We start from the raw sequence: 26,512 nt of genomic DNA on the forward strand, positions 1-26,512 counted from the left end.
CACACGAACAAGCAGATCCCAATTACTGAAAAACAGAACTGCTTCAGCGAGAGGTGAAGAAGGGGGAAAACACCATGAAATGAGTTTAAATAGAGCACTCAGTTGAGAGTTTCATTTTCCCTGTAACTGATTTCTTTGGGTTCAAGAGGAACCCACAACTTGCTTGAATCTGGTTTCTACAACATTAACATCGAAGCAATAGTACCTGCCGGCTGTCTGCCTCTTAGGGATGGGGGCTCATGTGTATGCTTTGTTGAAGACAATTGCCCAGAAGAAAATAACTCCAACGCCTGGAGGTCCCGTGTGTAATGCTACACGTGCAATACTACACTTAGAGGGCTTTCGTTCGCTTCTGCCTGGCTCACTAGCTGTGTGACCTCGGCCGAGTGACAGCCTGCTGAGGCGAGGTCTTCTCAAGTGCAGACTGAGGATTCCCAAAGTTTGTTATCACATTGGATTGTTACAAGATCTTGATAACAGAATGGATTTACAGGATTTGAGTGCCTTCCATTCAAGAAGTGGTCACAGTTGATTTATTATTTCTGCATCATAATCCCATCTTGTGGTCATTCTGCACTTCCCGTGCCTCCCATCCATGGCCACCTAGAGCCCACACCCCAGGGAGGGCGTGTTTGGGGTGATAGATGCCTCATGAGCAGAAGAACCTGTCCAGGGCCAGCAAAGCAGTCAGGCACCTGAGGGAAAAAGAAGTTAGCAAAATGCAAAGTGTCTTTATTACAACTCAACTGGTTTTAAAGTTTCCATTTCTTTTCAGCAAATGTGTTTTCTTCCTCTCATGGAACGAAGAACATATGTGCTGCCTGGCAGATGATTTCTGCAACTCTTCAAGTCAGGATGAGAGGGGGCTGACTCACAATTCCTTACACTGCACGTGTGAAATCTTTCAAGAAAACTTGGAGGGGCGAAGAGCCACTGGATTTTGGATGATGCTCTCAATTGCTTTCCCATTAAATAGGTAAAAAAAGAATCGATCAATTATTTGCTTCTATTTCTGACCCTTTTGAACTATTTTTTAAGCAGTATGAAGACATGGATTGAACAAGTTAATGACACTGGAAAGAACAGAAAGAAAGTAACATTTGTAGCGTGTTGTAGTGTTCCAATCATCTGAATTATGTGGTCCTGTGGCACCCCTGTGATGTCACTTTATCAATGATAAGGACAAGGGCTCTCAGGGACGACATGGCCACTGAGACTTTATATTGACTCTAATCATTGCGTTCTTTACACTATACTATCTGCCTTACTTTCAAATTTTTTTAAGATTCACAGAGTTCACATAAAGTATGGGAAATCAGAACAAGATTCCTGTTGAAAATAATACATTTGAGAAAATGTTTCTTCAGTTATCACTGCAACTGATCCAGCATGTGACAAGAGTTCTTCCACTAGATATATAGTCCCTGACATCCATGCAAAAAACAGCAGGTCAAGGACCTTGCCTATGAGATATGTTGTATGAAATGTCAGTGATCAAGTCTGAATGTCTATAGACAACACACCAGCACGGCCCACACACAGACAGACTCATTTATTGTCTGGAGTTTTCTTTGAAAAAAAGTATTTTATAACTGTATACAAATTAAACAAGAAGTCCAACAAGGCTTTTATTGCCCCTGGAAAGGGCAACAGACCTGACTAATTATTTCATTTAAGTGCTTTCTTCATCGCATATTAAGGGAATGCTCCTGGCTGAAGGCCTGTGTGTGCTCAGTGGCGGTTCTAGAAGCCAGAGTGCGACTGTGTGGGTAAGGGAAATGAGAATGGAGGGAAGCTGAACTCGGAGAGGCTCTACCCTGGTCTGAACAGCTGCAGTCACAGAGTGAGGTAGCTCTTTGAGAGCAAAGCTCCCCAGCTCAGAAAACAGAAGCGCTCCAACAGCTCCTGCAACAGAGGCCAGAGGAGGAGCTGGGAGCCAGAAACCCTAACTACAGGCGAAGTGGGAGTGTTTCTGCTTCATTCCAGAACTCAGTTCCAATCCTGGGCTCCCTACTTAATGACTGTGTGACCTTGAGCAAAGCACTTAAACTTTGTGGAGTCCTGTTTCCTTGGGTGTCAGTAGGGACAGCAGCACCTCCCTGGGCGTAGTCGGGAGGATTAAAAGGTAAGAGCACTGCACAGCGCGTGGCGCACAGTTGACACTGAATAAATAGTAGTCATTATTTTGTACCATTGTGATTATCCACAATCCCGAGATTGTTAACATCACCAATGCTATAATTTGAAACATATTATACTTTACATTCCAGCAAACTAGTTCAAAGCCTGTTTTTCAAAAACATTATCTAGTTTGAGCTTTAAAAAAAATCCCTGTGTATGTTCTGCTCCGCTTATCAAAGGCTCTCCGTAATGCTTACCCAAGGGTAAGTCAATTACACAGGATACTGTTCTGCCTTCTATCATTCTTCTCGAACCACATTCCACGTGGTAATGGGTCAATTTCTTTACTTCCTTTTCCCTCCTACCACATTCCATACCCTAAAAAGATGCCAGTTAAGTTTTAACCCTCCTTTGCAAGCGAATTTTCATCTCTACTTTTCTTTTAAAAGTTATTTAAAGTAGTTGCAAGTTCTTTTCGTGCCCTCCACCCCCAACCCATGTAACAAAATAATAACAGGAGAAAATTATCTGTGCTGTTGCCAGAGTGCTCCCGCGGAGCACTATGATTTTGTAATGAACTATGCATCCATAAACGGGTTGACTGTTTGATCTCTGGCTGCTTGGACGACTTTAAAGAGAAAGGCATTCCAGTCCAAACCACACAAAGAGAGAGGGACACAGGTTATTTATGGGGGCCCACTGACTCTAAGTTTAGCCTGGCTCTTTCAAGATTCAAATACACACATCATTTTGACTGCCAAAACTGCTCCCTCCCCTTCTGGGGTCTAATGGGGTTGTAGTGTAGGAATGTCTGATCTCTGGCTTCTCCCTGGGGTGAGAAAGGTAGCTGGTTTGGCAGAGAGACAGACACAACAGTATTTATAGAGACAGTAGAAAATCGACTCCATATGCCTGTAAAGGGAAATCAGAGTAAATCACCGGCAGCTAAGAGGACTCCTGAACTCACTTTCTGAGGCTGGTTCAGCTTCTGGCTGAGAATAAACAGGACCTACTAACCAGCTCTCTAGCTGTACAAAATCCAGCATCCACACGCCCTCTTTCATCTGAAGGTGTTCCAACACTGTCACCTTACAGAAAGAGGAGAAATGCCCTCTTTGGTTCCTTGAATTCAGAAGCTGTTTTGCAAGTATGACTGTTGCCTGACTCAGCGAACTTCCTGTGTCAGAGCTGGTGCAAACATGGAAGCCAGGAATTCCTGATTCTGAAGTTGTTAAAGCTGAGTTCAATGACTTCTTGTCAGTGATTCTCAGATGGTGATCTCTTTGGTGCTCTGCAGTGTGGCTGAGCATTGATTCACGCTGCTCACCAAAGCAAAATCCAAGTTGAATCAAGACTGTCCTGGAATAGGATCTATCTATTCTCTTTCCTATCTTCCTCTGGATCAAATACCAAAATTTGACAATGTGATGTTGAAATGGCGAGGGCTGCACGAGGACCTCTGTAACGGGAGAAAACTCAAAATGGAGATTCCTTTTATTAGTATAAGATATCAAACTGGTGGATTTATGATCAGAACTTGGGCCAAATGAATACAGCTATAGCTGAGAGGCAGTCTGGTCATCCCACCATTCCAGATGCTTGAGGCCACCTACAAAGGCTGATCTGGGCAAAGCCAAAGGATCTCGACGAAATTGCCAAATTTATTTTGCCACTTTTGTGGGATCCTGACTTGGACTCTTAATTTTGATTCACTCTATTCACTCCGTAGACAGAAAGTCATCAGACACCTACACAGGTCCACATATCATTTGCCAAAAGTTCATGTTTTTTGAGCATTCTCTCATTCTTTGGTCATCATGATGGCTTCAAGCCAGAGTCTGAACATAAAGACAAGCATAGACGTGAAAATAAAACATGGCCTGAGAAGTAACACATATGTCAATGGTGCTGCCTGCGAACTCAAGGAAGAATGGCTAAAAAAACAAAACAGCTGCATCTCAGAACAAATACACATTGGGGGAAAATCGCATGGCTCGACTCAGGCACTTGGTTCCACAGGATTCGGGGAGGCAATCAACAGAAGCCAACTTTCACAGATAGGACTTTAGCTCATAATTCATTCACTGTCAAGATGACAAATGATCATTTTATGATTTAATAAAAAGATAGGGCTTACCTAAAAAGAAGGTGAGGAAGAGGAGTGCTCCATGGAGAAGCAGCACAGTCTTTTGAGGCGACACCCAGGGACTCTGGGTTGGGGCTCCAGCTCTGTCTCCAGGACAAGGGAGCTCACAGCGCAATCAGTCTGAATTTAGGATCTCAGTCTCTCCATCTGTAAAATACAAATAATGATGTCATTGTTTCCACCAAGTAACTGCAAACGGAGTAATTAGGAATTCATGCTGATTAAAAAACAAGGAAGGGGGCCAGCCCAGTGGCGCAGTGGTTAAGTTTGCACTTTCTGTTTCGGCGGCCCAGGGTTCGCTAGTTTGGATCCCAGGTGCAGACCTATGCACTGCTTGTCAAGCCATACTATGGCAGGTGTCCCACATATAAAGTAGAGGAAGATGGGCACAGATGTTAGCTCAGGGCCAGACTTCCTCAGGAAAAGAGGAGGATTGGCGGCAGTTAGCTCAGGGGTAATCTTCCTCAAAAAAACCAAAAAACACAGGAAGGAGTAGGAGTAAAATGCATACCTAATATGCAGCACAGAATGCATGGTGATCACACCTGTGCTTCTATATAGGATACCTAAATTTAGAGATTTTTAACTTCCAGTTTTCCGCAAAACATCAGTTGGACATTACAGAGGAAGGTAAACACATTAAACTAGATCAACCATGATCATAAGAGCAAGCTGATGGAATTGGGGGTGGAAGGAAATCAGGAGAAGCCAATAGAGAATCGAAACGCTAAATGAAAGGCTGAACCATCCCCATTAGCCTCTCTGCTCCTTTGTCAGGGAGTGACCGGGCAGCTGCAATTGCTGTATCATTTGAAGAGCCTGCTACACAGAAATGCCTGGATTCCATATGCTGGACCACATGGGAAACAATGGGCTTGAGGATGGGTAGGGGAGGCTGGGCCACTGATGAACATGAGTTTCCCAACATAGTGATTTTGAAATTATGGATGAGGCTGAGAGGCACCTCTTCTGCAGAGGAAGGTTCTAGATCACCGAGGAGCCCCAGAAAACTGAGCTTGACATTGCAATCTGCCCCTACCGTCAGCAGATTGCATGCTGCCAGAAGCTGTGGGGAGTTCAGCTGATGCTAGTGAACGGAGCACACACAGAATAGTACAACCCTTTAGAACAATGTTGCCCCAGATGGAAATCTGTTTATATCAATGCTTCTTAAGATCCAGAGAAATACATTTCTAAGTGGAAAAAAAATCATGGATGAAACTATGAAAAAAAGTCTTTGAACCCAATTAAAGTGTGTCACAAACACATTGAGTGTTGACCCTAAAATAGGCATGTTATTAAAATTTGAACTATGCCCCAATTAAAATATATCACAAAGATATTATTGAGTTTTGACCCTGGAATAGCCATGTTATGAAACTTTTAAAATATTGGCTATGTCCATACAATTTAGATTATTTCTTGCGCTGAGATCAATTAGTTATCAATGCTATTATAATGGAAAAGAGTCCTCCACTCGGCTAATCTACATTCCAGGTTCTCGTGCTGACTCCCCTACTACCTCATCATGAAACTTTATGCACATTCTTACCCACTCTGAGTTCTTCCTTTGTTTAATACTTGTGACAGCATTTCCTCCACTCACCATGTTAAGTTCCTCCAGCCACCTTATGACAAAAATTATGAAATGCTGAAAATTGAAAATCGCTATGCCAACTCACTGGCACCTTAATAAAGCACACTACTGAGCCCATGAGTGTCACTTTAAATGCCACCGACAACTCTCTGAGAAAAGCAGACTCGATCCCCCATCGCTCACAAGGAAAGAGAGCCTCCAGATTAAAAATTCCATTCCCAGCGAGGAGTGGGCCCAAGTTGAACCCAGGTCAACCTAACTTCAAAGTCTGGGATCCTTCCACTTACACAAATCGCTAACCAGGCCAACGAATGATTATTTTACTAAATAAAATATTTTCCGCATAGCTATTTGATTGCTTTATTAATAAAGACAATAATTAGCTTATATTGAGTGACAACCATAAGGTCCCCCCCACTAGGTCACATAATCATCATGATAAGCCTATGAGTGAGGCATTCTTAGCCTCATTCTACAGATGAGCATGCTGAGGCTGTGCACAGAGGTTAAATGAGTCATCCACAATCACCTCGTAAGTGTCAGAGCCTGATCTCAAACTCATGTCAGCCTAATTCTAGAGCACATTCTCTCAGTGGCTACCTGGTTTCTGTATTTGTGAGAGTTTACAATTCTGTGTGAATCAGTTTACTGTTTGGGACAAAAAGTCCCAAGTTGTTCCCAACATCTCCCCCTTTTCCTTGAGTCCCGTCATCCAACCATTCCCTTCCGGTCTCCAGCGACACCACACCAGTTTCCCCGTCCACCCTAGTTCTGAGGTTCACGGCCCTACCTCCTCACAGGATTTGCCCAATTCTATCCCTTTTCCAAATATTGGTATTAGTCTTTTCTGCTCCTCTTCCCAGAAACCTTTGTCCCAGTGGCTGCCATTTCTCTCTCCCTTCCCCTTCCTACTCATACCACCGCATGTGCGAGAAAAGAAGGGCAATATGAGAAAGTCATAGATGAGCAAACAGACAAATCGTGTGTGAACAGAGCAGATGTTGCAACAGGACAGGAAAATACATCCTGAATTGTTTGCTGGTCACTGGGTATTGCTGAGAAGTAATAATGATAATAAGCCATTGCTTGGAGATCTTTGTAGAAAAGTTCTATAGGGTCTGGGGCCAGCCCCTTGGCCAAATAGTTGAGTTCACGTGCTCTGCTTCAGTGGCCTGGGGTTCACCGGTTCAGATCCTGGGCGAAGACCTATGCACCGCTCATCAAGGCACACTGAGGCTGTATCCCACATAGAAGAACTCGAAGGACTTACAACAAGGATATACAACTATGTACCGGGGCTTTGGGAGAAAAAAAAAATGGAGGAAGATTGGCAACAGATGTTAGCTCAGGGCCAATCTTCCTCATCAAAATTTTAAAAAAGCATAAAAGCATACAAAAAACAAGTTCCATGGGGTCAAATCTGGTGAATTCAGACTAATTGGGGCAGGTAATTAAAAAGAGTATTATAATATATTTTCAAATAGTTACAGTTTTACTTATTTCACACAAACAGAGTAACTGCGGTTACTCTACTAAAATTGGCCAAGTGGAAATTCTTACTGATTTTGTTATAATGAATGAATAAGAATATTTGCAATCACTGGATTGTTAAAAAACAAATGAGTACCTTCAAAATACTGGATGTTACCTGAAAATCTTGTCTTTGATAAAATAAAAAGGCCCCTGAAATATTTTGAATATTGCTACCCAGTTTGTAAGATTTTGGAAGAGAGAGTTTACTTAGTAAATATTAACTTCAAACCAACTGAACGTCAAATTATTTCAAAATTGAAAGACTTTGAGATAAGAGAAATATGAAAACTACTGAGTCTGAATGAATGAAATCTTATTAACTGCAGCAAATTACTATTAGTAGCAGAATTATGGAAAACATCCTGTGATTCAGAATGGCATGTTGATCACCAGAGGGTTATTCTGTGCCAGCAAAATCTTTATGAGAAAATCAATTGTGAAACCCACCCCTTTTTGCAACAGAATTTCTCCCTCTGGTCCTCTGGCTACCAGTCAAATCTTCTCATCTGAGAAATCCAAACTGGTTGCATAACTAGATGGAACACAAGAATGCAAGATGAGATTTTTCCTAAATGTGAAACAGTTGGTGACATTCAGAATTAAAGAAATATGATTTGAAGAGTATAAGGGTCAAGGGGTCTGGTTAATTTGGTTCCTATTAAAAAGCATTTAAACCCTTTGCTGGTTATTGCTGGTTTAATGTGAAGCAAGGGTGACCTGTGAAGCTGAAGAAATGACATCGCCCCCTACAACATGCACGTTGTATTCCTCAATGCTTGAGGCCAATGATGGAAAGGTATACTTTTACTGAGTTGGACTAAAAAAGTCTTCAATGCAAGAAATTATTACAATATATTAGCCATGCTTAGAATGGTGTTCTGAACTCTGTAGTAATCTTAATAAATCTGCAGAGGGCATATGGAATTTTTATTAGGCAGAGTCTTCTAATACATTTTCCCTCTGCAATGAATATGGGGGACTGGGGAGAGAGGTAAGGGGAGTTGTCCAAAATCCAAGGTCTCCTTCCATTGTTAGGAAATTCTGTCTGATATATAGACTCGTTGAGAGAACCTGTCCCTTCATCCTCCAATCTAGGGAAGCTGAAAGAGTCAGATCCTTCTCAGGTTTTTCTCTCCCCTTCCCCCATCACTTTTCAGCAGTCCTGGTAGCCAGGGTCCAGGCAGGTGACCTGGGCTCCTCTTTAAACCCCAAGGGAACGACTCAAACTCAACAGGATGTTTAGATGGAGTGGTGGTGGCAAAGGAGGGCAGTGACCTTGCACTGGTCACATTGCTCCCCATCCTTTATGATCAGACCCTACCCAGTTATGCCCATGGTCCAAGCCTGGCCACAGCTACTCAGAGTCTGTCAATCTCAGTCTCCTGGCTCAGCTCTGCTTCTGTTTCTCACAATTAGGAACTCTCCCAGAGCAAATACACAGCCTTCATCTTGTTCTTTTGAATCTTCCTGTACAAATCAACCAATAAACTAAACATAGCAAACACCACCAAAGACACATCCAACAATGCAATCCACTTCCTCTGTATTCTCATTTTAAGATGAAATGCAATGTTTCCTATCAATTGTTCAATATTAGCGGCTACAAGAAAAGTAGAAAAAATAGGAAAAAATTATATATGGTTATTTTAGTGATAGAGCTAGTCTCAGAAATAAGAACATAACTATCCCAATGAGAGAGATTCAATTTTGGATATTTGAATACATATGAAATATACTGTCTGTTATACTGTAACTCAGTCAATGCCTTTTTCTCTTGGACATGTTTCTAGAATCTAAATAACGACCCTTAGTCAAACATTGAATCTTGAACTCGCACTCAGCTCGGAATTGTTTTTAAGTCAGTAACCTTTCTCCATTAGAAATGTGCTGGTCTTTTGCTCACAGAATACAAGGCTTTTCATTGTAACATGAAGGCCCTCTGCTTATGACAGTTCTTTGCTGGTCCACAGCATCATTGCGACCTTTTATAAAGCTCCAGTTCCCCAACCAATACTCCCTTGTTGTTCAGAATTCAATTCAGAAAGCAGTGTCATGGAAACTCAACAGGCCTTTCAACTGTATCAAACATAGTCGAAAAACTGAAGAGCATGGGAAAGCACCCTAAGATTTATCCAGAGACATGGCCTCCTCTGGCTGTTGGCCCCAGGGCCTTGTCTACAAAGTGGGGAAGCACTGCAGGTATGGGCAGAGCACAGCTTTCTCTCCATCTGTCTCTCATGCAATCATACCGGCACTGGGAGGAAGACAGACGTTGGTAAGAGAAACAGGGTCCTGGAAGTAGGTTCTGTGGGGAAAAAAATACATGGCCACTGACGCCTGAAGTTGTGGATTGAGATCAGATCATCTCTTGGGGTTCTTTTCTGTATTGAGGTATGATTTTCTTGAATTAACATTTTAGACATAAAGGTATTTCAGGATATGGCCAGACTGCAAAGTACATAAAAGCCAGAAAGTGGATCACAAAGAAAGAAAAGCACCAGGGAAAGAACATTTGTTTGAAGACTTTGGTAAGGTTAAGCCTTTTTTTTTAAAATACAAATGAACTTAGTCATGTTTGACGGCAAAGGAGAAAGATCCAAATGGAGGATAAAACTGAAAATAGTTGAAAGTTCCTAGGGGGCTGGTATGGATGGGATCCAGAGCACTGGCAGAGGGACTGGTTTTAAAAGAAAATGAAAGCATCCCCACCCCACCCTTTCTCATAGCTTCAGGGAACCAGGAGCAAAACCAGTCAATGTCCCCAAATGTTACTCCAGCTATGAGCATGGCTTTCCCCTCCCTCCATCCTCCACCAGCCCCTGTATCTTCCATGCAATCAGATTAGTGCTGGAAGGAAGAGAGGCAGGAGAGAGAAACAGGGCCCCGGCAATAGGTTCTCTGGAAGAAAACAGATGGCCACTGATGCCCGAAGCCTTTAATTCCCTCCGTGAATGGAATGCCACGGAAACCCTGTCTGACAGTCCAGGGCCTGAGCCTGTTAAGTCTGTATATCTGGAATTAGATATAAAGTATATGTTTGACTTCCAAGGAGTAAAATGAATTGTCATGGTAGAGAAGTCTTCCTATAGTAAATATTATCTTGAAGCTTTCCAGCTTGAGCTCTCCCTTATAACTACCAACCACAAATTATTTTTATAATAAAAATGAGCTCCCAGAACAAACTAATTACATGGGAGAGCAACTCGCACTTCACTGCAGTTTTCAAAATATTTTTTTTCCATCAAATATGAGTTAGCCAAAGTAATTAGAAAAAACGATCAGCAAAGCTCTTTATTGAATATGGATCCAATTCATTTAAAAACATAAAGCATTTCTTTTGAAAATGGCTTTAAACCCACATTTTCTTTCAAGCGATAATCTATTTTGCCCTCCAAGAATAGCTTTTGGGGGACACGTGGTAATCTGAGAGAATGTAACTCTTCTCCTGAAGTATTACCAAATTCACTTTTCTTTTCATGATAGAACTTTCTGGAAGTAAGTAGAAAGTCTTGAAATGTGGCGGCTTCTTCCTGAGAGTGCATGAAAGAATAAATTGCTGAAATCCCAGCACGAATCATCTGTAGGTGAGACTTGAGAATTACTTCTAAATTTGAAAAAGGTTAGACGACTAAGCTATGCTGTTTTTCAATTCTCAGGTAACACGGGGCTTCTAAGAGATAACAGTAGGCTCTGAAGGCATTTGCATCTATTCTTCCTGTCTTTACATGTAAAAATATTTTGGATGCTTAGGAGTAAACAAGAATAAAATCCATCTGACGGAAATTACATTTTCCCATGTGAACTACTTTAACTTTAGTTGGAAAGGCCACAATGTATCTTGAGTTTCAACTAGCATCTTTCTTCATTCTTTTGTATTCTAGACGCTCAGACTTCTAGAAAAATTTGACCGCTAAGAAACCACAAAGAACAAAAAACAAAAAATAACAAAGATGAAAGTTAAAATTCATTTTTGAATGTGCTAAATTTTTATTTTATGCATAGTTGAGATAAAATTGCTTAGTGGTTATTTCCTATTATTTCATGATTATTATTTAAGTCTTCACGAAAATGCAGCTACTAAGCACTTTGGTGTGGCTATTAGTAGTTTCAAGGGAACCAGCTGATTTTTTTCTCCACCATTCCTTCCACAAACATTTATTGTGTGGCTACTTTGTGCCAGGGACTCTGCCAGCTCTTGGGGACACAGTAAAAAAGAAAATAGCCTGGTTCCTGCTTTTATGCTCTCTAGTGAGGAGAAAGCCATTGCAAGAGGTACTGGTCCAATGCCCTCCATCTCTTGTAAGGAAATTGTCTCTTTCCTACATAATAAAATTATTTTATCCCTATTTTCCCCAATCCCTATACCTTCCCCATCACCCTAAGGCAAGAAGGGGAGCAAGCACTGTAATAACTTGATTTTAGCAGACCTTGCTTCCTCAACATAAAAATAAGACACTTTCTAAATGTCTTTGAAATGATCATGTCTCTACTTCACATAAAGGCAAGGAGGGCTGGGGGACATTCTAGGAGCTTCTGGACATATTCTGAGGATGGAGGTGAGCAAAAGAGGGAGGGCCAGGGGCTCTCTCTCTCTGAAACAGGACACATGCCCCCTTTGCTAGGGCTTCGCATCAGCATTGCAATACCAACTTGAATTTGCAAAATATATTTCCATCATTTGTGACATTAATCACAGCATCCCAGTGAGATGGACCATTTTATTACCTCCCTGTTACTCCAGAGAAAAAAGAAACAAGAGGTTAAATGACTTTCCCAAAGTCAATAATAGACCTGGGACCAGGATTCAGAGTTTATAAATCCCCATCCTGTGCTGAGCGCTCTCAACCATACGCTTAACCTTGCCAAAAAAGAAGGGCTCGATTTTGCTGTTTAACTAATTAGAATTAAGACACATTAGGCAAGAAGGCAGCACCTGGTTCATAACACGGCAACATTATTTTATTGCTGTTTCAATCTAAAAACTCAATGTTCTTCCAAACTTTGCAACATTTTTATGAGAGGGTCCCTGGATTACCATTTCAACCTGTGCCTATTCCCATGTATCACATATTTGCAAAATTGCCCTGAGGAAAACATTACTTAGAAACTAACGAAAACTTTAGGAAAAGGGGAAAATGCTCTCTCAGTAATGGAGATGTCATTTACCCTAATTTTGTTCCACAGAGACAGAGAGAGAGAGACTCACATACACAAACACACACATGCCATATCAACTGTAATGGATTTGATAAAGTAGAAAACTCACCTGGGGGGTATTGCCCCCAAATCTGAGATTATGGACATGTCAAGTTCCCTAAACTGTGATGGTTTCAGAAATGATTCTATTGTGTTTCTTCTTTCCATTTTCCAAATTGACCAGGTTTTCCCTTAAAACTAACAGTGTGCCAGGAACTGGCTCTTCTGTTATTGTGTCAGATTCCCTGGGAGATCGTAAGCCCGCTGAGGGCAGGAGCTACGTCATTCCCAGGGCAATGCTTTTCATACTGCCAGAGCTGAAAAAAACTTAATCTGGGCGTGAATCCATTTCTGGTACCACGCTGCCCTTGTATGCTTTTACATTTTAATCACGCGGGTTGAAGGCAAGGCTTTACAAGACAGAGGAAAGCAAGTTTCCTATTTTACAGCTTAGAGCAAGGGCATAACATAATTTTCAATAACACATTCTTACTTCAGATGGTGAAACCACTGAAAAGTGGCCATTTCAGAGGAGAAAATGAACAGTGACAAACTCCCAGTAAAATTGAATTCAGTATTGGTTTTAAGGAGGGAAATCCAGCCTGCTCGTAATGATGCTGTCAGATTTACTAAACGTTCCTACAGCTTTAAAGTTTAAATGCTACCTAAAGACTTGCATGAAGCTCCCGTACAGAGACAGAATATGTTGCCGGGTTTAAATTTCACTTTGGGCAAGAGCGAAATGAGTAATGGCCACAGCTTCACAGTGCCCCCTCGTGGTGTCATGCTAACTATGCTCAGAAACCTCATCAATCTTGGAGTAAAACCCAGACTTCATCTCTGGCTTCCATAGCAACTCCTTCAAGAAAGGCTCCTGAGTTTAGACTTATAGACTTAGTCTGAGACCCCTGCTCAACTTTCACATATTATCTCTGCCCCATTTCTCCAAAGCTTGCCCTGGGTGGCAGGGAGAAAGGCAAACTGCTTATGGGAGGATGTTAAGATTCCAGCAGAGAACACAGCAACCCTGATGGCCCATGTGTGAGACGGTGTCAGTCCTAAAACCAGCACAAAGGAAGTTTCCTATTATCTGCCACCCTTGATCCCTTATCGGGATCCCTGAGACTCCTACATATCCATGCTCCCATCCCAGGTATGATAAGGCAGCTAAAAGACCATTGAGGTCATGTTTAGCTTCAGCAGTCACAAATTTGTGGTTTAGAAACCATGAAAGGCTATTCAGTGTGAGAGTTTTTCTAGGCCAGGCTGGGTTAAGAATACAACACAGTCATTACCAGGTTAATCCAAAGGGAACTGGTTATGTCACTTACATCTCTTCCTTTCCCTCCATGGATCCCCAAATCCACTCAGGAGCTGGAGCCGTTGGTAAACTTGGCACGTGCCCCCGTCCACCAGATTGGGGGAAGCAGGAGGACTTTTAACCTTGGCACCATTTCTTTGTTCCCCTAAATGCCTAGGAGCCTGGGCTGAGACCCGGGTAGACTCAGAAGACCTGCCCCATCCAGCATCTCTCTAGAAAAGGCTGCCTACACACAGCCAAACTCTTGAACTCGGAGACATTTGAGATGGCTGGACAGCTACCTGGTCACCAGAGTTTCACAAGGAGTTCCTGAAGGTGCTGGCTGCTTCTAGCCAGTACTAGGGGCTGGACAACTAGCCCAGGACAAGAAAGGACAAGAGGCCATAAAGGGAGCCCTAAGCCTCGCTATTTAGCCAACTTACGCAGGTAGGGATGAAAATAAAGCCATCAGAGTCCATGAGAAGTGACCGCAAGTGGTTCCTAAATCACATACACACAAAGAGGGGTGAAGTGAAGCTGGTGGTGACATCACTGATTCCATTGTCCTGCAGTGTAGATTCCGTTGATTTGGCTGGTTAAGTGGGTTTGCCCTTTCTTCCTCCCCCCACCTCCCCCCACCCGCACTCCATATGTGTCCCCTCTGGAGTTGCACGCTCAGTAGAGCAGGACAATCTGTGTGACCCTACCACAACCCCAAACAAACTCTTCTGGACCATTTGTAGGAGCCAACAGGGATGCCTAGCTTGACAGTGATAGAGAACCATGGGACCCCACAACAGCTCATATCCTGACATCAAAAGCTCCTTCAACATCATTGGCTGGAACATGCTCTTCTTATCCCAGCATGAGGGCATCCTAGAAAAAATGATGGAGCTTGGTTCCCTTGACCTTTGTTATCTGCCAAATAAACATATCTTACGTGGACCATCCCTTGTCCTGCTGTGTCCTCAACCTCAAATCAGGCCGTGAGAATATTCAAAGCTATTTCCTTTAGTCACTCTCCCTTCAGCAGCCTCCATCTCTTCTCTGCTTCTCACGGGTCTCATTTCGACCTTTAAGAGGTTTCTAGGGGGCAGGCAGGGTACTGCATCTCCTTCTGGCTCAGTCATACAAAACACTAATATATTTAATGGAAATTCAGACCTCATCATTCTATTTCTCTGTTGCTCTGTCAGATCCATTACATTTTTGGTTTCTTCCCCTCATAAGCCTTTGCTTTTTGAACATCTTTTTTTTTTTTTCTAAAGATTGGCCCCTGAGCTGACAACTGTAGCCAATCTTTTTTTTTTCTTAAAGATTAGCACCTGAGCTAACAACTGTTGCCAATCTTTTCTTTTTCCTGCTTTATCTCCCCAAATACCCCCCGGTACATAGTTGTATATCTTAGTTGCAGGTCCTTCTGGTTGTGGCATGTGGGACGCCACCTCAATGTGGCCTGATGAGCGGTGTCATGTCCGCACCCAGGATCCGAACCAGCGAAACCCTGGGCCGCTGCAGTGGAGCACAAGAACTTAACCACTTGGCCACGGGGTCAGCCCCAGACCATACTTCCAAACACATATTTGCCAAAACAATTTCCACAATGAAATAGTAATAAAGACTTATAAATCCACATGTGGAGAAAACCCAAAACACCCCAGTTGTTTCAGTATTGTGGTTTGGAGAGTGTTCTTTTTTACTGTTGCGGAGTCAGAAAGGTAATTTTACTAGAGGAGTAGCTCATAAAATCATGGGCTTTTTGGAAATCTGGAAAATTGGCTCCATGTCATTATTTTAATGGATCACAAGGCAATTTATCTTCTCTACTTTCCACCACAAATAGGTTATTTACTCATAGGCTTGTAATGAGTAGGATTTTGTGTGTGTGTGTGTGTGTGTTTTTTTTTTGAGGAAGATTAGCCCTGAGCTAACATCTGCTGCCAATCCTCCACTTTTTGCTGAGGAAGACTGGCCGGAACTAACATCTGTCCCCATCTTCCTCTACTTTATATGTGGGACACCTACCACAGCATGGCTTGCCAAGCAGTGCCATGTCCACACACGGGATCCGAACCAGTGAATCCGGGGCTCCTGAAGCAGAACATGTGCACTTAACCACTGTGCCACTGGGCCAGCCCAGGATTGTTGTGTTTAATGAGATAAATATAAAGTGCTTCAGCCTGGTACTCAAGTCCTTGTAAAACATACTTATCTAACTATTCTTCACCATGAATCCCTGCTCCCTCAACAGATTATTTTCCTTTTCGATCCTGATATACATGGTGTTTATTACCAACTTAAAGTGTACACACATGCTGTTCCTTTCCTAGAATGCTGTTCCCAGTCTCCTTCCTACATCTAGAACGTGTCCACATTTCCTGCTCCAGATCAAATCCAGGACACTGTACAGAAGTCACCGCTTTGCTGAGCCATAGCCCTGACTCCTCACGCACACAGGCACGTATCTGTCACTTCACTTCTCCATCCATCTATTTATTTCCTAATTAGACTGTAGGCTCCTAAAGGAACTCGCCTTGTACTTTAATATTCCCATGAAGCACTCAACCCGGGGCTGTGCATATCTTGGGTGCTTGGTAAATAGACAATGGACTACAGGAAAAATAACAGAGAAGCTGATGTGACAGTATTGCAGGAAGGTATTTTCTCAGCACAAAACCGGTGCTAAAAGCTGTCAAGGTAGCTGCTGGGGTGCAAGGTCTGACCTTTACTTTCCTGTGCACACACAGGCTGGGTTTGCAAAGCACAGCTTTCAGCAGAGATTAGGAAAAGAGCCGATTAGTTTGATGACCCAATCAACAGAGAGAGCACAACTTGACAATTCCAGTTCTAAACCTAATTTGAGCACAGAGAAGGGCTTCCATTTCTCCCTGGGCTTCTCCTATGCAGACAAGTCATCTGTAACTCTTGATTTTCCAGGGGCAGGTTCTCAGTTTGATTGTCACTTTATCTCATTTGCCTGTAATTTCCTCATTTATAAAACGAGGGGTTTGGAATATTAGATTGTTCTCCAAGATTCTTTCCACCTCCAGCATCCTCAACCCTTATAACCCACTTTCTGTCTCTACCACCCCTTCTTTCCTCTCCGGCTTTCACCCCATTCATCAGTTAATTGTCCATTAACACCCATTGTTACCAGGTAAAGAAGGCAGCCATTTTGTCTGTTGATCAGGGCCTCTTGTCAAAATGGTATACAGCAGCAATTTAAAAATAACTAAGACAGTTCCTTAGTTTTCATTTGATCATGACTCTGTCATTCTTCCTGTAGTAATTTAGTTTTTATTAAGCTAGTGGTACTTTAAACAGATGTGCCTCCTTTGGGAAAAAATCTCAGAAAAAAATAAAATGCATGCTTTTCTGAGATATATTTGAGATAACTTCCGTCTTTTTTTCAGCACCCACAGATATGACTCATCATTAGAGGAGGGAAGGGATACCCTTAGAAACCAAATTAGGAAAAGAATGTGGATTCCTTTGATTGAATACATACAGAAGGGCCACTATGTTTTAAAAAGGTTATTAATAATGGTGAAGGATATTATATTGATACTTATTGGAAAGATCTAAAAGTGATTTTTTAAAGGCTTTACTGAAAAGAAGAATAAAAGGGAAAGATTTAAATAAAATTCACAAATAAAAAGATACAAATCCAATCCCTTGACTTATGTAGTGCTTTTTATAGCATCTGCTTGGTTGGAAAATAAGTGCCATGATTCACTTTTGAGGTTAGGAGACGAGGTTTAATCAAATAGTTTTTCTGTCCTCTTTGTATGGCTTATAACCAGTAAATTCATCCCAGTAAATAAATGTGCAACATGCTCAACTTCTTAGTATTTCTAAACTTCATTATATGTGACATGATGAGAAGAGTGACATAGGATCAACTTACTTTCACAGCTTGTGCCCACTGTAGTCCAAGGTGACTGTGTGAGGGAGCTACTCTTTTTAGGTGTCTACTGTGTGCTCTACTGCCCAAGGCATCTAACATTCATTTCGGTTTAGCTCCTGCTACAGTCCTAGCAGCTCAGTATGATCACACCTTTCTTGATTAGGAAACTGAGGCTCAATAAGCTGAGTAACTAGCACTTATTCACGTGAACAGTGGAATTAGATTTCCCTGAACCTTAGTGCCCTCTTCTCAAGGGCTACAGGACAAAGAAGACGTGAGTTTCTTAAGTAACTTACCGCTATCTGAAGGTAGATCTGACACCAAATTGCCTCCTATTATGTCTTTCCTCAATAAGAATCCCTAATAAAAAGTGTGAGAAATACTCTTTCAAGTTAATTCCTCTTCCCTTTCTTTAAAGACTGCTTCCTCTAAAAGTCTCAAGTTGGGGAAATTGTCTCTGGAAGGGTCAGATTGTGAAGGGAGAGACTTGCAATCATCTCTAGGGAAGAATATGGAGTTATTTAAAACTACTTATGACATTAGAGTAAATTTTATATTGAGATTTAAAGGTGTATTATTTTCAGGGCCAGCCTGGTGGTGCAGTGATTAAGTTTGCACGTTCTGCTTCAGCAGCCTGGGGTTCACCAGCTTGATCCCGGGTGTTGGAACTGTTCTGTACACACCACTTGTCAAGCCACGTTGTGGCAGGCATCCCACATATAAAATAGAGGAAGATGGACATGGATGTTAGCTCAGGGCCATTCTTCCTCAGCAAAAAAAAAGCCGGAGGCGGGGGGTAGGATTTGTGGCAGATGTTAGCTCAGGGCTAATCTTCCTCAAAAAAAAAAAAAAGTCTATTGTTTTCATAATACAAATTCCAGAAAGCTGAGCTCTGGAAAATTCTCCATAGCCACTGGGTCTTGGGCTTCACTAACTGCTCTAGAGCCCAGACAGTAGCTGCATTCTAGATGTGCCCTTGGACAAGTCACTAGCCCTAGCAGTGTTTGAAATCTGGAAAAGGAACTGATTTAGCATTTGACTTCTAAGGCTTTTTCTAATGACAAACTTGTGTGTATCCACAACACATCCTTTTTTGTCTTACAGACCTAAGAAGACAGCTTGAAGTTTCAGGGAAATCTAATTCTACTGTACACACACGCACACACTTCACACCCATTTCATCTGATGAATGCAATTTCAACATTTATGTCTTCCTTACAACTTTGGTAAAATATTTAAACTAAATAATTACTAATGGTGAACATTGCTTGTTTCTGCATAACTGAGGTATGATAAATTTTGTTGCTGCAAACTAAGGCCTCTGCTCCAATCACTAGAAGTTGTGTTTCCTAGGACTCAGATTATGGTGATATTTCCAGAAGAGTTAATGAAGTAGAAAACTTCTCAGCAATTAAATAAAAATTAATGGAAATTTTGCTTTTCATTAATCACACCAGCAAATCAATGTTTTATATCAAGCTGTTATGTAACAAGATTCTAAATTATGTTCCCAAGCATTTCTGTGTAAAATATTTCCATATGGTGAGAGTCTGTAAAACTTTATGACACATTCACAAATCATGGAGGCGAGGAGCACTGCTACTAATTTCTTAAAGTCAATGTCACTTTTCTAATATAATTTTAGGATTTTATTTCTTCATGCCTTGAAACTTAAAAAAAAAACACATGCTTTTTTTAGAAAACAAAAAACAGATACATAATCATCAACATGAATGAGTAGATTATACAGTTCTGATGTACAGATTTTTTAACCTAAAGGAGAGCCTCTATATTTTAACCTAAAGTCGAGTCTACATTACAACACTCATTTTATTTCTCTTGTGGTACTCATCACAGCCCGGGTGTGTTTTGTAATTTATTTGTTCATTTGGTCTTTGTTTGACTCTCCAACAACAAGGTAAGCTGGTTCTGGAACACAAAATCTCTCCAAGTATTCCAAGCAGAAAGGGATGTAAATTAGCGAATTGGATGACTACAAAAATGTTGAAAAGGCGGAAGGAGAACAATTAAAGTTTGCCGCTGGCTTTCAGAGAGTCAGGAACTTTCTGGAACCACAAAAAGTCATGGGTGATAATCATAGCTGCACGAGTCCCTGAAACAGCGATTACAGCAATACCCAGAGCTGCCGAAAAACCTCATATCTGCTGAAGCCCAGACGCCTGCCCATGGAGTAACAAGTTGGCTTCTATTTTCAAACTCTCGTGAGAATGCATCTCACTGGCAGAATCTAATCTGAAACCCTCCTGGCAAGGGATTCTAGGAAATGAGTTCTCAGGCTTCCAGCCCTTGTCATAGTGAGCAGCGTATGGAAGGGAGGAGCGTTGCTCGGCAGTCTATAGATAATTCAGTACAAGCTCTGAATGAGAAGGACCATGCTGCCTCCATTCACTCTCACAGTAGTTTGCAAACTTCCCAGTCTCAGGATATCTTACACTCTTAAAATTTTTTGAGGACACCACTGAGAGCTTTCATTTATGCGGGTTATACCTATCAATATTTCCCATAATGGAAATGAAAATTGTGAAGAGTTAACAGTGTTAATTTATTAATTCATTTAAAAATAACAATAATAAAATCATTACATATTAACATAAATATGATATTTCTTATGAGAAATGACTGTATTTTTCTTATGAGAAATGAGTAAAACAAAAGTAGTGAGAAGAGTGGCATTGTTTTATGTTTTTGGAAATCTTTTTAATGTCTGGCATAATAGGCGATAGTTTATCTTCTATTAAGATATTAAGAACAAGAGTGAAAAATGGAAAATACTTTTTAGCATTAACATGGAAACAGTTTGGCCCGGGAAGTCCACCTGAAAATTCCTCAGGGACATTCAGACCTTAGCCACTAGCATCATTATCTGACACACAATAGATGCATAAAAGATATTTGTTGAATGAATTAATCAGTAAAAGGACATTATATTCTTGCATTCTTCCTTTTGCAATGCCTATAGGCAACAATCTGCCCGTGTTTTCAAAGGAAGGCTTCCTCCTGCATTCATTCTCCATCCTTCTCATAATTTTGTTGCTGGAAGATAGGGAGCAGGTGAGACCATATTGCAAAAGTGACAAAAGTTGATTCAGATCGGCCTAAGGCAAAAGCGTGAATTGGGTGAAGGGTTCAGTGTCCCCCTATCCTTTGTCATAAAATCAGGAAATCCTTATTGGAAAGGACCTGCAAGATCATCATCCCTCTCAATGCTTGAGGCACAGTTTTATGAAGCTCTGCTTTCCAAATTGGACAGCATATCCCCCTAAGGGGCGCTTGGTAGAATGTCAGGAGTATTCAAAGCCATGAAATAATCCTGGAATATTAATTTTATTTGAAGTCTCCAGTATACTTTAAAAATTAAGTTAAAACAAAGGTATATTATGAAATGCATGATAACTAGCTTATTTGTCTCAATTCTATGCCTTTCTCTGTCATGTGTCTTGCAGAGCAGTAGAATACGCATTGATTTGGGGTTTAGCTGTGTGACGTGCTTTGGACAAGAGAATGGAGGCAGAAGTGATAGTGATTTCTGAGTACCCCTCTTGTGATCTGCCATGAGACCATGCTTCAGGTAGCCATTGGTCCAAAGAGAATAAGAAGATGTGTAGGGACAACTTGAACCCAACATAAAGCCTGGAGCCATGCCAAGGAAGCCTGAAGAACCACGAGAAAGAAAAATACATACTTATTGGTTTACCCCTTAAGATTTTGATTTTGGTTATTATGTGGCAAACTTTGACTAATACAGACATTGGTACCTAGAACTAGAGTGCTAGTGAAAGAAATCTCTAGAAGATTGGCTGTGAGATCAACTGACAGAAAATACAGAAATTATTATAGAAGATGGAAAAATTGTGACCTATGTTATGTAACTGACAAACCATTTGGTAAGACTGTCCTCTGTGGTAACTCGGAACGCAGAAAATATTCATAATAACGTGGTGTTGGGTCAGCGTTTTGAGGCAAAATGTTGATAAAATGAGCTGGTTCCTTTAGTTAGGTACTATAAGAAAGATAAACTCAGTTTCCAAACAGAGTAGAGAGCTCATAAATCTGGGGACTTGTAGGGTTAGGAAATGCAACTGTTTCTTAAAGATGAAGCCATCAAGACACCACCTCAGGAAATGACTTGATCCAGGGCACTGTCCTTAAAGGCAAACAGTAATCAAGGTCCTGGTAGTCACACCTTTTTAAAGACATCTGAAAGGATTAAAATGGCTCCTATAGAAGGTTTTAACTGGAAAAAAAGTGCTTCTACATAGACTAGGGGTATGATCCCTCAGAAGCCTATTAAGCTCAAAGGATTTATCATAAGTCTATAGAGAGATCTATATCCAAAAAGAATGGTGGGTGTGGCTTAGGCCCATGGAATTGACTGAAATCAAATACATGGAAAACTTGCAATGCTCTTGAGATGATTATATTGGCAGAACTACTGCCAGTCTTAATTGAAAAAGCCTATGACTGTTTAGCTCTAAAAAGACCAGGGGCAGCAAACAGTCCATAAGCAAGAATCACTCTGTGAAATCTGCTCAGCCACCAGGAAGGACATATTCACCACAACCCTCTTCTGTGGGGCGTGGCCATAAAAGACGATCAAAAAGGAAGGACTTCCTGGGAGCTAGAGCCAAGATCAACAGAGAACAATGTTTGGGGGCTGCTCCCAGGGGGCAGAACTGGGCCCAATCAAGAAATACTCCCTTATCTATGACCTGGCAACATTTTCCCAATGGGATTTCAGAATTACAGTGGATTACTGAATGCTGTGTGCCTCTCATTTTTGGTCTGCCAAATATTTTTGGCTTTCAGCCTCTCCCTCTCCCACCATTCTACATTAAGTATGAAGTGATGTATGCAAAGGCATGGGGGTGGGCAGGTAACGTGTCTTTTTAGGTTATAAGTCTCCATAGCAAGAGAAGTTGCATCTGGATCTGATGTCAATCATGAGATTCAGGACTTGAAGCCTAATGTTGGGATTAGATGAGAATTTTGGGAGTCTTAGCCTGGAGGTGAATATATTTTACACCTGGGGGTGAATAACTGTGGTCAAGAGGGAAGGCTGTGGTTGACTGGATTGCATGTCTCAATTCTTCATTTCCTCTGTCAAGTGACTTTGCAGTACAGCAGAACAAATGGAAAATATATCTTGCCCCACTGACTTTGGGCTCAGCTGTATGACATGCTTCAGCCATCAGAAGGAGGTTGGAGGTGACAGCTGCCCTAAGAGGCATCGCCTCTTTCTGCTCGCTCCTCTTGCACTCATTTGATCCGCCACGAGTAGAACATGCCCCGGGTCACTACTGGTCCAAGGAGAATGAGAAGACCTGCAGAGCAGATCTGACCCCAACACACAGCCGAGGGTCAAGGCCGGCCTATCTCAGCCAGGTCCACACAGTCACCGCCAACCCCCAGACCCGTAAGTGAGAAAAGAAATACTGATTATCTTAAGGCCTGAGATCATTGAAGTAGCTTGTTTTGAAGAAAAAACAGACTAATACAGAGCGAAATACAACCTTCCCACTATTTTTTAAGATAAAACATAAGACTTCAAGGAAGTCACCGTTCCTTGGGCCTTTTGAGACAATAGTTTTAGACCTCAGAGTTACTGGTCACTTCCACTGATGTTAGGAGTTTTCAGGCAATCTTTTGAAAAACATTGTCTAGTAAAGAACCCCAGCCCAGAGTCAGGAAGCTTGGGTTCTAATGCTGGTTCCACTACTTATTTATTATCAGTAGTGTGACCTTGGGAATGGTTACATAGTTTTTCTGGTATCCAGTTTCCTTCTTTATAAATTATAACTTGTTCTATTTCATAGGATTCATAGGACGACTGGGAGTAAAGGAAAGGAGATAATGGATGTGAAAACACTTTGAAAATAGTATTGTGCTACATAACCAGGGGAGCTATTGTTATTACAGGATTTCTGCCAGATTTCATCTGGCATCTGTGTGAATTATTCCAGGGGCATGGCTCACTACCCAGAGGCAGCCCGATCCATTCTCAGGCAGCTTTGAGGGACTCCCACTTCTTCTCACCTCTCGCTTCTGCAGTGCCGGATAACGCTTCACACACCATCATCTTCATTGGTTTGGTCCCATTAAAATGTACCTGTCCTAGTCTCTTAAGGCCCTGTTGAATTCAGTTGCTCTGGTTATCCCAGGACAGCAGTAGCTGAAATACTCATATATTTGCATTTTAACTGGAACTTTCATGAGCAAACCCAAGAAATGACTGGTACTGAAAAGTTCAGGGCCACGTACAGCCCCTGCCGGTACCGCAAGTCCATTAGAGTACAGATGGTGTACCGGGCCTGAAGTGTGTGAAGAAAGATATCAATTTCCAGGAGGAGAATACAAGAAATTCAGGCAGAATAACAAGGTCCTTTGCTGTGACTATAAAAAATTAATATTAGAGTCATTGCAGAGAGTAACAAATGGGTTTTTCACCTTATTAAGTTATTATATGTTCTGAATATGACCCTCACCTGCTCATAGACGTGACAAGGACTTGCAAAATCAAAATTAACCTCTGAATTAAAGGTCACCAATAGCTCTCTTATGTGTAAGGACATGGGGACTTTGCAATCGCGCAAGGAGCATGAGATAAAACTTCAGCTGAGTCAATCTGGTAGATGCTTTCTCAAGAGGACAGCTATGGTTATAATTCTGACAGGAAGTTGGTAAAACTTCCAAGAAATTACTTGAGAAAAATATTCTCTAAAATGAAGACTTAATCTAAAATGCTGTAATTTGAAATGAATATCTGAATTAAACAAAATTTCTTTATAATTTCAAAAAGTACCCAAAGAAATCTCTTTTGGATGTTATTGATAAGGACTTCAGCAGTTTAAAATCATTGCTATTTGAGCAAACAATAAATCTCCTGCCTTTTAAATGGATCCACTGGTGCATCAAAAAAATTTCTCTACACTTTGGTCTAAATATAGATTTATTTTAAAACTTTAAGCAACCTTGAACAATTGACCGTGTAACTGAAGTTACTTTATGGTGACATTGAGAAGGCAAATGAAGCCTACTGATATCAGGTTTTAAAACAGCAAGTTAACCACATCCATTTATCTCCTCGCTTTCTCGAAACCTAAAAAGGCATTAACCATATGCACAAGGAAAATTGGAGGAGACAGCAATGGATGAGAAGTTTTACAAGTATCAGAGAAGGGAAGGGGAAGAAGAAGTGATAACAGATTGAGCAGAGCAGAATTATGGCTCAAGTGCCCGCCCAGGGGCATGTCAATAAGCAGCCAGCTGGTATGCCCTACAGGACCAATGAAAGGAAAGTTCTTGGAAACACCAGGCGCCAGGAAGGCGGAGGGATACAGAAGGAGGACGAGGCCAAAGCAGGGAGATGGCTGAAAGAGCAGTGGGGTTCTGTGATACTTTACAAAATGGCTATCCCTTCCTTTCTCTACCCACAGTCCGGTCGTCCCCCGCCCCCTGTGCTGCCAACAGACCCTGCCCACAGGAAATCTGAAGAACCCTCCCTGGATGAACTCTGGACTCAAAACACCAAGCAGAGTGAAGGGGAGTGGAGGACTCAAAATGTAACGAAGTGAAACTCCAATGTTGAATGGAAGAGTCCTCAGATACCTTCCTAGTCCTGCTTCCAGAATGCTGGCCGTCAGCTAAGTTGGATGGTTCTGCTCTGAGGAAATTTAAGACCTCAGAGAGACAGTGTCCAGATAACGCCGTCTGTCATTTGTTAGATCAGCCCCCCAATGACCTGACGTGAAGCTCGCCAGTCGGCACTCCCAACATGAACTCTTTGTCAAACTTTCCGGGCCCCACTCTCCAACAGGACAGACAGCCAAGGTCATCGGACACTGAGCAAAGCTTCCTGCCCGAAAGAGACGGACCAAAACCAACACCAGGAAGCAAGATCACATCAGAAAATGACAAACTGCAAAGAACAGAGGAAAACTTTAAATATATGCAACCCTATCATTAGACTGAAAGAGAAAATACAGGATGCTATAAAGGAAAGACAACTGACAAATAAGAAATAATTCTTGGAAAATAAAATTAAAATAGCCAAGGTTTTTTAAAAAAATGATAAGCTGGAAGATAAAGTTCAGAGAATCTTCCAGAAAGCAGAGCAAAGAGATGAGAAATAAGAAACAAAGAATTCTTTTAAAAATAGAAAATTAGTTGAAATCAGCTAAGGGATGTTCCAGACCGAGAGCTTTGCAGCAGACCATGCAGAAACAGGAGGATGGAGGGGTCCAGGATGGAGTCGGGTTGAGAGTAATCCTGAGAGCAAGCTTCCTCACAGGAGCACCAGCTGGGAGTGGATGGTAAAGGTGGGCGAGAAAGTCAGGGCAGAGAAAGGCAAGCACGCTTAAGCTGCAAGAGACAGACAGGAATGCTCCCAGTCCATCTTGGGAAAACAAACCCCAAAATATGTTTTGTGTGGGTTTATTTATGTTTTATTTTACAATAAAATGTGAAAAAAAAGAATCTTAAATCAGAAAAAGAGAAAGCCACATATGAAACTTTATTACAATATATTTTCCTTGAAGGAAAGCAAGAGGAGAAAAAAAATTTAAGGGGGCATAAAAGGTGGGATTGTCTATGACCTGGGAATCCAATGCTTTGCCACCTTAAAACATAAATTCTACTAGAGTGAAAATGAGCTTAGAAGGCTTGGAGCACCAGATCTGCCATCCACTGGGACTG

At 41.6% G+C, this 26,512-nt stretch overlaps 1 protein-coding gene across 4 annotated transcripts in view; it reads right to left on the reverse strand.

Annotated features, from left to right (window-relative positions):
- The window catches only part of KIAA1217, a 711,513-nt gene that overhangs the window by 451,962 nt on the left and 233,039 nt on the right, over positions 1 to 26,512 (reverse strand). For all 4 annotated transcript variants that reach the window (XM_070254925.1, XM_070254899.1, XM_070254896.1 and 1 more), the window contains exon 2: positions 4,259 to 4,414. The gene's annotated coding sequence lies outside the window, so the exon portion shown is untranslated. The remainder of the gene's footprint in view (positions 1 to 4,258; positions 4,415 to 26,512) is intronic.

This window comes from Equus caballus, chromosome 29 (assembly GCF_041296265.1).
Source record: "Equus caballus isolate H_3958 breed thoroughbred chromosome 29, TB-T2T, whole genome shotgun sequence".
Classification (NCBI taxonomy): domain Eukaryota; kingdom Metazoa; phylum Chordata; class Mammalia; order Perissodactyla; family Equidae; genus Equus; species Equus caballus.